This window comes from Schistocerca nitens, chromosome 3 (assembly GCF_023898315.1).
Source record: "Schistocerca nitens isolate TAMUIC-IGC-003100 chromosome 3, iqSchNite1.1, whole genome shotgun sequence".
In the NCBI taxonomy this organism is placed as follows: domain Eukaryota; kingdom Metazoa; phylum Arthropoda; class Insecta; order Orthoptera; family Acrididae; genus Schistocerca; species Schistocerca nitens.
The window spans coordinates 773,552,828-773,568,995 of record NC_064616.1 but is presented as its reverse complement, the minus strand read 5'-3'; positions in this window follow the sequence as shown (position 1 = coordinate 773,568,995).

Below are 16,168 nucleotides of genomic sequence, written 5' to 3'. Positions count from 1 at the left end.
ATTTTGATTCTTCAAATAATCTTTTCAAGACTTGGAAGAGACAGTTGAACTCTCTTATTTCTTATGTCCTAAGGAAATGGTGTAATGGCGGCTGTTTGAGAAAATTTCTATGATCTTTTCGTAAATTAAACTGTTCATGGGGATGAACTTCTCACAAGATGTGTGGGAAAGAAACAGAAGCTTCAATATCGTTTGAGAAAGTGTGGTCAATGACAAAGTACATATTTCCAAGCTCATTTGAAAGCTTCCGTACTGGAAAAATTCTGTTACTCTCTGCAGAAATACTTAAGGTCCATTTAACTGTCATTTTCGTTTTTGTGTTTCTCTCAACTGAATGCAATTGAGAAAGTCTTGTTTTTGTGAGGAGCACCTGCTCCTGTCGTTTTGATTAGGGCATTTCTGGACTTTCCCAAACCGTTACAGGCTGTACAAAGTGGTTCTTACCTACAAGGAAGAAAGGAAGAGAATGTAAGAGACGGAAAATAAGGTCGGATTGGTGAAGGATGGGAAAGGTAATCAGACGCGCTCTTTCGAAAGAATCATTTTGGAATTTGCCTTAAGCAAAGTATTGAAATCACGGAAACCTTAAATCTGGATGTCAGGATGGGGACTTAACATGCCGTCCTCCCGAACACAAACCCAGTGCCATCGCTGTGACACCTCGCTCTGTGGCTCCTAATTGCAGCGAAGTCTAACTTAAAGTGGCAGATCAGTTCTAGATGGATGGATTATGGGCTTTTGAGAAACGAAACAACAGTCTTTCCTTGATTAGAAAAAAATGTATGTCTAAGGAACGATGCTAGATAACAGTATACGGTTTGTTGCAAATCGTAGCTTAACTCACAGATTTTTATGGAAACACTTCCCACCAGTATATGGAGACTTTTGCAAATGGCAGCTTAATTAATGAATTATTTCCTGATACTCTTCTACATGTTTTTGCCCTGAGAGCATCTTATTTCTCTTCTCTCTCTCTGTTTCACCCATGCATAGTGTTACAACAATATGGTGCACCGCCACACTGGGTATTACTTGTCCGCCAGTTTTTGGAGGAAACACTTCTGGACAGATGGATCGATAGATATGATCCATCATCGTGGCCATCACGTTCACCAGACCCGTCCCCCTAGACCTTTTTGTGGGGTTACGTTACGGCTAAAGTGTTCAGTTTACCAGTTCCTGGTGTGAAGACTCATACGGCACGAATACAATACGCAGTAGAGGCGGTGATGGAAGAAGTATTGGACAAGATATGGAGATAAATTGAGTATCGCGTAGTCGTGCTACAGAAACAAACGGGAGTGCATCCATAAAAAACTTTATGACTTAAACTTCCATTTGCAAAAAAGTACATAGCTGTATCTAGCATAGTTGCTTAGAAATAACTTTTTTTCAATCAAGGGAAAACTTTATGCTCACCGTGTACTAGCCCCGAGGGGTAGCCGCGCGGTCTTGGGCGCCTTGCCACAGTTCGCGCGGCTCTCCCCGTCGGAGGTTCGAGCCCTCCCTCGGGCATGGGTGTTTGTGTTATCCTTAGCGTAAATTAGTATAAGTTAGATTAAGTAGTGTGTAAGCCTAGGGATTGATGACCTCAGCAATTTGGTCCCACAGGAACTTACCACAAAAATTCACCGTGTACTATGGTCATCAGTCCCTTTATACTGGATATGTTGAATCATTACAATTTAAACTACAAACAAAAAGGGGGAGATAAAAAGAAGACTCGCTTAGGACGGTGATAAGGTAGATAAAACGTAATAGTGTGGGGTAGATGTCATCCAGAGGTGATAAGGGTTCCACTAGAGCTTGTGATGGGGTGGAAGACACCCACCTTCCTCCCCCCCCCCCCACCCCCACCCCACACGCACACACATACAACCAGGCTCACCCTATCTACTGTAGCAGCTCAGCAGAGTCAACGAATGAGCTAGCAAATAGTAGTAGCACTAAAAATTTTAAAAAAGTAGGCTCAGGGTAGGATTAAAACTGAGTTGAGCTGTCAGGACTCGAACCAGCCCTATGTCTGGGGGTAACTAGAGGCCCCAACGGAGTAAAAATGAGGTCGGAGAAGACCCTCCAGACCCATCCACCAGCCAGAAGGAGAATAACAATGAAATACTCCGATAAAAGTACATAGACCACTAACGGATAAAATTTATGACCGGATTCGCGGCCCTAAAGTTATCAGCTAAGATTTCAGAGAGTGACTCAGCCAGTTGTGAAGCACGCCGTGTAGCAGCGAAGGTGAAGTGCTCCAACAAGATATGGGTGACCATCAGAGGGGGGAAGGGGAGGGCAGGATGTACCCATGAATCAAATTGGTGTGACCACTATGGAGGTGACAGAAGATTGTGGATTCATGGCGATACGGTCGAAAGGAAGACTGCCACAATGTATACTGCAAACTCTTTTATAATCTGTCAAGTACTGGTTATGGCCGTGTCACTCCATTCTCTGTTTCGTACTGATAAAATTAGGTGATATGATGTCGTCCCCATATCGAATTCTAGTGCCTCTATTTCGAGATCCTCCTTCCTGGTAGCCTCCTTAGGGAGATGATCGAATTCATTTTTCGGGGTCCCAGTATAACTGGGGGACTGTTCACATGGATGTCTAAAATGATATCTTAAACGTTAATTAGAAATTGATGCAGGGAATGACAGTGGGTTATCGCCAGTAGGCTGCTCATTAGGCTCTGTAGATTAGGAATTCAGTGAAGAGCGTGTGTGCTGGTCACCACTTCCGCCATAAAGACTGAATCCACCAGGCAGAGGGTGTTGCTGCCTCTTTCTAGTACATGTCAAGGCGCAGTCTTTCAGGTCTGGAACACTTGAGCCATCCAAATAAATAATATCTGTACTAGGGTACTCATCGAATAACAAAACGAACAGTGGTGGGTCAGGTCTCGCAGTTGGAATGCCGAGGTCGCCGCCGAACCATAGGTCAGGGTTCAAGAATTTAAACGTGATAAAACGAGAGCTTTGAAGACTTGTAAAATAATGGATCGATAGCTTAACGTTCGGTATGTGAGATTACGACGTTAACTCGCCGTCCAGTGCCTGTCCTAAGAATTGGTATGTCTCCCAAAACAGCAAATATAAAAAAAAAAAGTCTAATGTACTTGAACTTCTCTGGGTAATTTTTCTAAGGAACATTGCTGATACCTGACTTTGAGACATACTTTCTAAGTATGAGAGCCAAATTTCTTGGTGCTCGCGTAATTTCCGTCAGCGCATCGCTAGCGGTGTTGGTCCGTCTTCAGGCAACGAGCGAACGAACTGCAGCAGGTCAGCGGAGACCAAACACAAATCTTAGATACAATAAAATGCCTGGTCGATGTTCATAGTATAACGTTGTTGTTGTTGTTGTTGTTGTTGTTGTTGTTGTGGTCTTCAGTCCTGAGACTGGTTTAATGCAGCTCTCCATGCTACTCTATCTTGTGCAAGCTTCTGCATCTCCCAGTACTTACAGCAATTTACATCCTTCTGAATCTGCTTAGTGTATTCATCTCTTGGTCTCCCACTACGATTTTTACCCTCCACACTGCCCTCCAATGCTAAATTGGTGATCCCTTGATGCCTCAGAACATGTCCTACCAACCGGTCCCTTCTTCTTGTCAAGCTGTGTCACAAACTCCTCCTCTCCCCAATTCTATTCAATACCTCCTCATTAGTTATGTGATCTACCCATCTAATCTTCAGCATTCTTCTGTAGCACCACATTTCGAAAGCTTCTATTCTCTTCTTGTCCAAACTATTTATCGTCCATGTTTCACTTCCATACATGGCTACACACCATACAAATACTTTCAGAAACGACTTCCTGACCCTTAAATCTATACTCGATGTTAACAAATTTCTCTTCTTCAGAAACGCTTTCCTTGCCATTGACAGTCTACATTGTATATCCTCTCTACTTCAACCATCATCAGTTATTTTGCTCCCCAAATAGCAAAACGCCTTTACTACTTTAAGTGTGTCATTTCCTAATCTAATTCCCTCAGCATCACCCTACTTAATTCGACTACATTCCATTATTCTCGTTTTGCTTTTGTTGATGTTCATCTTATATCCTCCTTTCAAGACACTATCCATTCCATTCAACTGCTCTTCCAAGTCCTTTGCTGTCTGACAGAATTACAGTGTCATCGGCAAACCTCAAAGTTTTTATTTCTTCTACATGGATTTTAATACCTACTCCGAATTTTTATTTTGTTCCCTTTACTGCTTGTCCAATATACAGATTGAATAACATCGGGGAGAGGCTACAACCCTGCCTCACTCCCTTCCCAATCACTGCTTCCCTTTCATGCCCCTCGACTCTTATAACTGCCATCTGGTTTCTGTACAAATTGTAAATAGCCTTTCGCTCCCTGTATTTTATCCCTGCCACCTTTAGAATTTGAAAGAGAGTATTCCAGCCAACATTGTCAAAAGCTTTTTCTATGTCTACAAACGCTAGAAACGTAGGTATGCCTTTCCTTAATCTTTCTTCTAAGATAAGTCGTAAGGTCAGTATTGCCTCACGTGTTCCAACATTTCTACGGAATCCAAACTGATCTTCCCCGAGGTCGGCTTCTACCAGTTTTTCCATTCGTCTGTAAAGAATTCGCGTTAGTATTTTTCAGCTGTGGCTTATTAAACTGATTGTTCGCTAATTTTCACATCTGTCAACTCCTGCTTTCTTTGGGATTGGAATTATTATATTCTTCTTGAAGACTGAGGGTATTTCGCCTGTCTCATACATCTTGCTCACCAGATGGTAGAGTTTTGTCAGGACTGGCTCTCCCAAGGCCGTCAGTAGTTCTAATGGAATGTTGTCTACTTCCGGGGCCTTGTTTCGACTCAGGTCTTCCAGTGCTCTGTCAAACTCTTCACGTAGTGTCGTATCTCCCATTTCATTTTCATCTACATCCTCGTCCATTTCCATAATATTGTCCTCAAGTACATCGCCCTTGTATAGGCCCTCTATATACTCCTTCCACTTTCCGCTTTCCCTTCTTTGCTTAGAACTGGGTTTCCATCTCAGCTCTTGATATTCATGCAAGTGGCTCTCTTTTCTCCAAAGTTCTCTTTAATTTTCCTGTAGGAAGTATCTATCTTACCCCTAGTGAGATAAGCCTCTACATCCTTACATTTGTCCTCTAGCCATCCCTGCTTAGCCATTTTGCACTTCCTGTCGATCTCATTTTTGAGACGTTTGTATTCCTTTTTGCCTGCTTCATTTACTGCATTTTTATATTTTCTCCTTTCATCAATTAAATTCAATATTTCTTCTGTTACCCAAAGATTTCTACTAGCCCTCGTCTTTTTACCTACTTGATCGTCTGCTGCCTTCACTACTTCAGCCCTCAGAGCTACCCATTCTTCTTCTACTGTATTTCTTTCCCCCATTCCTGTCAATTGTTCCCTTATGCTCTCCCTCAAACTGTACAACCTCTGGTTTAGTCAGTTTATCCAGATCCCATCTCCTTAAATTCCTGCCTTTTTGCAGTTTCTTCAGTTTTAATCTACAGTTCATAACCAATAGATTGTGGTCAGAGTCCACATCTGCCCCTGGAAATGTCTTACAATTTAAAACCTGGTTCCTGAATCTCTGTCTTACCATTATATAGTCTGTCTGATACGTTCTAGTATCTCCAGAATTCTTCCATGTATACAACCTTCTTTTATGATTCTTGAACCAAGTGTTAGCTTTGATGAAGTTATGCTCCGTGCAAAATTCTACCAGATGGCTTCCTCTTTCATTTCTTACCCCCAATCCATATTCACCTACTATGTTTCCTTCTCTCCCTTTTCCTACTCTCGAATTCCAGTCACCCATGACTATTAAATTTTCGTCTCCCATCACTATCTGAATAATTTCTTTTATCTCATCATACATTTCATCAATTTCTTCATCATCTGCACTGCTAGTTGGCATATAAACTTGTTCTACTGCAGTGGGCATGGGTTTCGTGTCTATCTTGGCCACAATATGCATTCACTATGCTGTTTGTAGTAGCTTATCCGCACTCCTATTTTTTTATTCATTATTGAACCTCCTCCTGCATTACCCTTATTTGATTTTGTATTTATAACCCTGTAGTCACCTAACCAAACGTCGTGTTCCTCCTGCCACCGAACTTCACTAATTCCCACTATATCTAACTTTAACTTATCCATTTCCCTTTTTAAATTTTCTAACCTACCTGCCCGATTAAGGGGTCTGACATTCCACGCTCCGATCCGTAGAATGCCAGTTTTCTTTCTCCTGATAACGACGTCCCCTTGAGTAGTCCTCACCCGGAGATCCGAATGGGGGACTATTTTACCTCCGGAATATTTTACCGAAGAGGACGCCAACATCATTTAACCATACAGTAAAGGTGCATGCCCTCGGGAAAAATTACGGCTGTAGTTTCCCCTTGCTTTTAGCCGTTGGCAGTACCAGCACAGCAAGGCCGTTTTGGTTAGTGTTACACAGCCAAATCAGTCAAGCATTTAGACTGTTGCCCCTGCAACTACTGAAAAGGCTGCTGCCCCTCTTCAGGAACTACATGTTTGTCTGGCCTCTCAACAGATACCCCTCCGTTGGGGCTTGCACCTACAATACGGCCATCTGAATCGTTGAAGCACGCAAGCCTCCCCACCAACGGCAAGGTCCATTGTTCATGGGGGGGGATTATAATGTCCAATCCTTGAAAGTCATCGTCGCTTGTTTCCACCCATGTCCACGAAACCTGTTCACACATTTACACAGTCAACTTGTACAATTTGTCTTGGCAGTCGAAACGACCATTATAAATATCATCTTGCAGAGCAACATAGACATGACATTCCACTAGACGCTTGCTTCTTTTAGATACGCATTTGATCAAATTTCATTTCTAGAATCTGAGCCTTCTCGCTCGCTCTCTCAAGGGGGCAAATACCTTGTACCTTCGCACTAGAGAACACGCTGTCCAGTCACATTAATGTGACCCCCTGTCAAAAGGCTGAATAATATCTTTTGCAGCGCGGATCCTTGCGTGACTTGCGGGAAGAGAGTTATTGAGTATTAATTTTAATTTTAAAAATCAACAGCCTCAGTTGCAGAGATTACCTAGATTTATCTAGGTTTCAGTCGGGATTACTCAACCTTCTTCAGAATAAAAGTAGCTACCGTTTGTCCATAGTGGACATCGTCAAGCTAAAACTACAAATCCATAAATGATCGCCAGACTTTAAAAACTTATCTGAAACTACTTCGGCCCCACTTCGCGACCGGGATGCTGCAGCCATGAGTGCTGTACGCTACGGTCAGTTCCAGTTAGTGATGTTCTGGAGAGCACCGACACGGATGTGGAGCCATGCCGACTTCAAAGACGTGGCCAGCTACGCTAGGTTTCTCGGTTGAGGATCCGTAACGCGAACAGCCCTATGGAGGTGATCCCACAGATTAGCAGTTGGGTTTAAATCTGTGGAATTGGTGTGCAGGGGAGTGCCATAAGCTCATCCTGGTGCTCTCAAAACCACGCACGTACACTGCGAGCTGTGTGACTAACTGCACTGTCGTGCTGATAGATGCCATCGTGCGGAGGAAAGAGAAACTGCATGTAGGGTTGTACATAGTTCCAAGGGCCGGCCGAGGTGGCCGAGCGGTTCTAGGCGCTTCAGTCCGGAACCGCGCGACTGCTACGGTCGCAGGTTCGAATCCTGCCTTAGGCATGGATGGGTGTGATGTCCTTAGGTTACCTAGGTTTAAGTAGTTCTGAGTTCTAGGGGACTGATGACCTCAGATGTTAAGTCCCATAGTTCTCAGAGTCATTTGAGCCATCATTAAAAAGGATAGGTGCATACTTTTGTTGATTCCTTGTCCCTTCCTGAATGACAAGATCACCCACGGAAAGCGACGAAAACATTTCTCAGACCACAACGCTCCCTCCTCCAGCCTGCTTTTTGCATGGTGTTTGCTTTCAGACGTTTCCCGCCGTATACGACAACTGTCAACCGTCCGACGCAGCATAAAACGTGATTCATCGGAAAAGGCCACTAGTTGCTACTCAATGGGTGTCCAGTTGTGGTGCATGTTGCGCCACAGTTGCCTCGGTGCCGGTTTTGAATACTCATTTTGCCATGCACGATATACTTTAACCACGGTGGCACGTGAACAGTTTAAAACTTCACAGTTTCGAAAATTCTTCCAATCTTGACGCGAAAGCCAATAATAATGCCCTTTTGGATGTCAGATAAATCACTCGAATTCCACATTACGACAACGACTGCACTGTTTTCCATGCCCCCGACACGCTTTTTGTATACTGTCCACTGCTAGGGCTGCCGCCTGTCGTCTGTGAGTGGTTACTGCACGTTGACGCGGAACATAGGCAGTGGTCCCATAAATGTGACCGGACCGTGTAATAATTCTAAGTTGTAGTTGGACTCACTGAAAACAGCTATTTAAGAAATTGGGCATTCTTACTGCACCAATTGGGTACATCTACCAATCAGTGAAGACGTGTGTATCGGGGAAGACACTACTCAGTACTTTACTACACTACTGACCATTAAAATTGCTACACAAAGAAGAAATGCAGATGATGAACGGGTATTCATTGGACTAATATATTAAACTAGAACTGACATGTGATTACATTTTCACGCAATTTGGGTGCATAGATCCCGAGAAATCAGTACCCAGAACAACCAACTCTGGCCGTAATAATGGCCTTGATACGCCTGGGCATTGAGTCAAACAGAGCTTTGATGGCGTGCACAGGTACAGCTGGCATATTGTGACGAGCCAGTTGCTCGGCCACCATTGACCAGACGTTTTCAATTGGTGAGAGATCTGGAGAATGTGCTGGCCAGGGCAACAGTCGAACATGTTCTGTATCCAGGAAGACCCGTACAGGACCTGCAACATGCGGTCGTGCATTATCCTGCTGAAATGTAGGCTTTCGCAGGGATCGAATGAAGGGTAGAGCCACGGGTGGTAAGACATCGGAAATGTAACGTCCACTGTTCAAAGTGCCGTCAATGCGAACAAGAGGTGACCGAGACGTGTAGCCAATGGCACCCCATACCATCACGCTGGGTGATGCGCCAGTACGGCGATGACGAATACACGCTTCCAATGTGCGTTCACCGCGATGTCGTCAAACACGGATGCGACTATCATGATGATGTACATAGAACCTGAATTCATACGAAAAAATGACGTTTTGCCATTCGTGCACCCAGGTTCGTCGTTGAGTACACCATCGCAGGCGCTCCCGTCTGTGATGCAGCGTCAAGGGTAACCGCAGCCATGGTCTCCGAGCTGATAGTCCATGCTGCTGCAAACGTCATCGTACTGTTCGTGCAGATGGTTGTTGTCTTGCAAACGTCCCCATCTGCCGGCCGGAGTGGCCATGCGGTTCTGGGCGCTACAGTGTGGAGCCGAGCGATCGCTACGGTCGCAGGTTCGAATCCTGCCTTGGGCTGCCGCGCTGCAGTTCCGCGCCGCCAATCACAGAACGCGCTGAGCGTGACGTCAGGAACGGAACCCCTGGCCACACGAACTTTCGCCGAATCGCTGGCGCGGACGCGGCGGCAGCAATGAAATACTTATCATCCGATTCCAAGGAAACTATTCGGCAGAAAAATTTGATTCTTGGGTATGTTACAGCCTGATATCTTCTCTCGATAAAGGACCGAATTTGTTTTCGTTATTCGACGCGGTTACTTGCTGTTTCGCATTTACGTAAACCTTTACATGAAATTTTAATGAGTGTGCAGAGGTAAAAACACATTGCGTGGACTTTGCTTACAGTTCATTTTAGTTAATACATTATTGCGTATGAAATTTGGTCAACATATCGAAATTGTTTTTAAAGCTGAGAGCAGATCGATAGCTATCACCGTTCTCGAGATATTGAATGATATGTCGGCGGACGGGCTGTGCCGTGACCGCGCGTGGGTTGCTCGCGACGCGACCGGTACTTCGTCCTGCTCGTCGTAAACCATGTGGTTGTATCAACCGCAAATTTCGTAAACAGCTCAAGAAATCGAAACGTGTTTTTTTGCAAACAATAACTTGTGAAAAGTCATGTATTTTGTCGCATGATAAATATCCTAAATCTGTTTATCTACCGAGATATGAAAGTAACTACAGTTTTTCAGAAGGGATAGATGAATTTTTTTAAACAGCATTTAATAGCATGTGGAATGAGAAGTTAAACCGAAACTAATTTGCTGGTATGTCATAAGATGTAATTTACTGAATATCTACAGCTATTGATTATTCCCTTTGGTAAGTAACAAACTTTTTTTTCTTTATCCAGTGTACTTCACTGATTGAAGACGCGTTTCGCCTTTTACTTTAAGGTATCTTCGGTGGAATCTAGAATGATTCAGTTTTGTTTTGATATGTTATGCTTGCAGATTATAAAACAGTTCACATATTTTTTTTCGTGAATGACTGATTACTTACAGTGAATCGAGTTTTTGGTGGACATATACGTTCCCCCTCACCTGGTCACATGCTGGAGGTTGAACTAAAACTTAGATTATAGAACATAAGCACATTTTCATGTTCGCTCTTTTTTCATCTGTCACTAGCAGTAGACGTTTTACCGAAAACTCTGATTTGAAGTCGTAACTACAGTGTGTTCACCTCATGTCCCTTCCTGTCTGGTTTCTTTATGTACATGTTGCCAACCTGCAGAATTATATGCTGAAAACTAATGTTTGTTTATTTTTGTTCTCCTTATATCTGTATGTGTGTGTGGCTAGCCAGTGATAGTTATAGAAAGTTCAAAGTGAATCCAGTAGTTGTCAGACAGTGGTTGAAAGATTTGGTGTTCAGCTGATTTCAGTTTTGGTTTAAATGTTTTGTGGAGGAGTGCATGGAAGAGTAAATTCACTGCTTACATTAATAGATAGTATTTCAACAGATGGTTATTATCAGAATACTATCAACCAATTGAGTCACACGATCCTCGTATCTAATCTTCAGTATTCTTATTGATCACCACCTTTTGAAAGCGTCCACTGTCTTCTTGACAGAACTGTTCATCGTCCACGTTTCACTTACATACAAGGCTGCATGCCACACAAATACCTTTGTAAAATAGTATCCAACCATTAGAATTTATATTCGATGTGAACAAATTTTCTTTTTCAGAACGCTTATCTTGCTGCTGACAGTCTTCAGTCAGGTTTGCGTGACAATTTCGCCTTTGCCTTCGTGGCAGGGGGGTCAAGAGGGGTGGTGGCGTCAGAGCCTTGATCACCAGTCTTTGCCCCAATGTCGTGGATTAAATCCCAGACCTTTCTGCAGTGTGTCATGAAGTGAGGACTTGATGGTGATCCGTACGTCGGGTGGGGACGTTAAGCTCAGCCGGTCCGTTTGTGCTGTTCGAGAGGACTACGCTATGCGCCGGCACCGTGTTTCACGCTCTCCCTTCCGTCATCATCATCATCCAACACATACATGACACCACACTACATGCACACTCATTTAGTCACCTACACTTAACAGTTACACTTAAACCTCACACAACGCTCACGCTTTGCGAGGGAAAGGTGCCTACGTGTGCGAAGGATAGAAGACTCCTTTCCAATTGAGACGGCTGAACCTGTCCTTTGGGGTCTCCTAGCCATTCATGCCATACGCATTTACTATTCCAATTTACTCGAAACAGTCGAGGATTCATCAGCGGGTGTCCTTAGAGTGTGCGGGAGTGAAGAACGAAAGTATGGTTTATGTTACAAATTACCTGTAAAGGAAATGTCGTTATACAATAAGGACTTACCGAAGCAGGCAGTGCAGCTGTTAAGACACTGACCTCATATTAGGGGAAAATTAATTTGCTCAGTCCGGGTGTCATGATGATTTTACTACATCACTAGGATAAATACTGGTGTGGTTCCTTAATTAGGGCCACGGCCGACTACAAGTCCTGTCCTCATAGCCTATATGTCCTATCCTCATAAAGCATGTTGCATATGCTGCATGGTATATTTTGACCTGTTGATATGCATTGTATTACCTTGACAAACCCTATATCATTCTGAAACGATCCTCAGATGTATAAAGACAAATAAAAAATGAAAATAATTACCAGAAATATCTGATCTTCCTGGCTTATATTAAAGTAAATGGGAGAACATGAAGGGTCTGTAACGCAACCTAATCACAAAGGGTTTCTTCCTCTGCGCACAACGTTCCCTTTTCCGCTTGGTGTACAAGAGTTCAGTCATGAGTTCCGTTGAGCGTAGGTGCCTGTAATAGTTGTGTGTCTACTTTGTTGCGATATTACTGTTGTCCTATGGCGAGAGAAGGGAGAGGGTGAAATCCGATGCCACCACACAGTCTACTCCCCTTGAATATCACCAATGAGGCCACCGGACGGACGGCCTGCCACATGCCCCAACTTCATAAGGAACCGTGAAACAGCGAGGATTTAATACAGGACATAGGCGCAAAGTCTTAGAGTGAATTTAAATGTTTTAAAATGAAATGTCACGTTAATTAAGTTCCCTTCCAATTTCTAACGATTCTCCATTAAGTTAAGTAACCGAAACGAGTAAATACAGTATACGAGGGTTATTCGGAAATAAGGAACGATCGGTCGCGAAATGGAAAATACATTGAAAATCTGATGAAGCTTTGCACAGATGCGTTGGGCCCTGTGTCTAATACGCCCGTCGATCGCATCATGTCGCTCTTTTCAGTTCTGAGCTCACAGTGAGAACGTAAAGATGGTTAGAAATTAGCGTCTCCCGCCAACTATGAGGGCCTGGCGAAAGATTTCGCCTGAAGCTATGCAATCCATATAACATAACTGTCATGCGGTTAGTTCTACAAGATAATTCTCGGCTGGCCTGTGCAGGGGCAATGAAGGTGCTTCTGCAGCGTTTTCGATGTGAATTCTTTGATCACCCGCAATACAACCTGTAATTGGCTACCCCTGAAGTTCATCTCTGCTCAAATGAACCGCTGGTTATGAAGACAATATTTTGGCACAGATAACGAGCTGCAGCCCAGAGTAGAAAACTGTCGAAAAGCACTGGCGGCTGTCTTCTATAACGAGGGAATTGAAAAGTTGGTACAACGCTACGACAGATGTCTACGTCTGAGCGGCGACTTTGTAGAGAAGAAGCTGGAAGTTGCAGCTAACCGTTACAAATAAAACAGTTTTGATTTTCACTGTGGTTTCCATTTCGCGACCTATCGTTCCTTACTTTTCGAATAGCCCCCGTATTCAATCATGGATCAAAAGGATATAAAAACTGCAAACAGTAAAAACTGATTCTAATATACAGGGTGGTCAGAAACAGTTTGCAAAGCTTGTAAGGTTGTTGTAGGGTGGGTTGTGCTCAGAAATAATTGTTAAGAAAAAAATTCTATACCTTCCGCCGTTTCAGGTTTAAATAGTATTGAAATTAGCCTATCAAGTCGTTGCACGCGCAAATTCAAGCAGCATGCCCGAGATGGTATCTGTCGCCAAACGTATTCTTCGCTTGGTTTCCTCAAACCGAACAAACGTAACTTTTGCTAACCTAGTTTAAATTTATCTCTTCATAAAAAGGCACATTTTAACTAGTAATGAGAATTTGAACAAGTTGTACCTGTGTAACTCACGGACTGACATTTGTCGTCTTATTTTGAATTTCATTACACTTCAAAAAATCACCCAGTGGGTGTCAGTGTTACCATGATGTTAGCAAGGTACTGTTCCAAATTCTTTTTAGAAGACATGAATTAGTGCAACTACTTGATTGCCTCGATCCACGGCTTTCCTGATGGCAAGTGAAAAAAGAACGAACTGGGTTTCACATGACCGATATTTGCGGAATTCGTACTGGTTGGCACGAAGATTTTAATTTGACCTCCAAATGGCGTCGTTGGTAGTCTCAGGAAATGAAAATGCTATGAGAATAACAGTTCAAAGACGTGAAGGTCAAAAAAGTACACTAAAACCACCTCGGAAACAATACAATTTATTCCCACCGTAATCTGTTTCTTCGATCAGGACTTCTTCAAGCTGTTAGCTCCCTGTTCTGACACAAAACTGTTACGGAATAATAATGCTAGTTTAGGCTGAATTGCCGTAGATTCAACGTTAAAATTGACAATGACTGCCCTGTACAGCAGCAAATAAGTTGCCACCAGCCTACGCTAAAAGTAAGTCTACGGAAATCCAAACTGGCGGTAATACTTCTTCACACACTAGTCCCGCTGGACGTGCTTACCTCAATTTTCGAGGATCTGTGAATAAATTCCCGATTTCGCGAGTTCAGAGCAACTCAAAAAAATTGCAAAACATATTGGCTTCTTCGTTAGCACTGCAGCTATAGAATGTTTTGGTACTTCATCTTTCATGAGCATTCTTATTGCTCAGCCTCCTCTAAATCTAATTAAAACATGACACTCGTGACCAGAGTTGACAAATGAACCACCAACATTTACCACGTTCAGTGAATGCATTACAGAAAGCCACACTTTGCTCAGGTATAAGATTCAGGAACACCCACATAGCTCACTCTGGCTGACAACAGTGAGAGTATTCCTGGGTCCTTCATAGTGCCGGCCTGTGCAGTGTTCGCAGGAACTCGTGCAGTTCTGCCGCTTCGGCTGTAAGGCACTGCACAGCTCGGTAAGCGCTTACTAGCCGTACAGTGCAGCAGGGCCGACCACTTGCTGCGGGAGAAGTGAGATAGTGCAGCCACCTAATAGGAGAGTAACCGCGATAACTTTAAAGTGGTGATGGGACGAACGGTTGCGTTGCGAGCAAATCTGCCGACACCCACAGCAGATATACTCCAGAAATAGCATGATCCCTACAAAGTAGAAAGTCGCTTCCAACTGAACAGATAACAGACATAGAAACTGAGTAGAGCGTTTGCTGTTCTACTGCTCAGTTTGATTGAATCAAATGTAAATGAAATATATTTAGAGTTAGTTTCTCAATACGTGGGTACGCAGCCTTAACGTAATTTCTGAATGCTAAAACCATTTTAAAATTCCACCGTGAGCTGCCAATATATTTTTATACACAGGTGAAATTTCTTGCATCATATATTACATTATTGACAAGTTTCGGACTGTGGCCATTTTCAGATGCCTGCATATCAAAAGGATAAAAACGTGAAACACTTTCTAACCTGTGTGTGTGACTTTACTGTAACCGCATTTGTAATATGCCAAGTATAACGATGTTAAAAAGTGTCATACAATTTCACTTTGTTGGTATTCTTGTTTGTGACATTTAAAAATGGCCACAGTACGAGCTGGCTAGTAATGTAATAAGTGATACAGAAAACTCATCTGTACATAATAAAAATTGACAGCCGACGCTGGACTCTTAAATCAGATTTGTCATTCAGAAATTACATTTAGAGTATTTTTTATTTTTTATTGCAAAACTGAGGATTAAAGAAAATATTTAGCTGCGCAGGATTAGCCGAGCGGTCTCGGGCGCTACAGTCATGGACTGTGCGGCTGGTCCGGCGGAGGTTCGAGGCCTCCCTTGGGCATTGGTGTGTCTGTTTGTCATTAGGGTAATTTAGGTTAAGTAGTGTGTAGGCTTAGGAACTGATGACCTTAGGAGTTAAGTCCCATAAGATTTCGCACACATTTGAACATTTTTTAAAAATATTTATCCTCTTTTAGTTCTTCAATTTGTTAATTTACGAACGGTTGGATTCGTCCCTCTGGTACTACACTGAGGTGCCAAAAGTCATGGAACACCTTCTAATATCGTGTCGTATCTCCTTTTGCCCGGCGTAGTGCAGCAATTCGACGTGGAATCGACTCAACAAGTCGTAAGATGTCCCCTGCAGAAATATTTGACCATGCTGCCTCTATAGTTGTCCATAATTGCAAAGGTATTGCCAGTGCAGGATTTTGTACCCGAACTGACCACTCTATTATATCCCATAAATGTTCGATGGGATTCATGTCGGGCAAGCTGAGTGGCCAGATCATTCACTCGAATTGTCTAGAATGTTGTTCAAACCAGTTGTGAACAATTATGGCTTGGTGATATGACAACGTTGTTTGGGAACATGAAGTACATGAATGGCGGCAGATGGTCTCCAATTAGCTGAACATAACCATTTCCAGTTACTAATCCGTTCAGTTGAACCAGAGGACCCAGTCCATCCCATATAAACCCAGCCCACACCATTATGGAGCCACCACCAACTTGCGCAGTGCC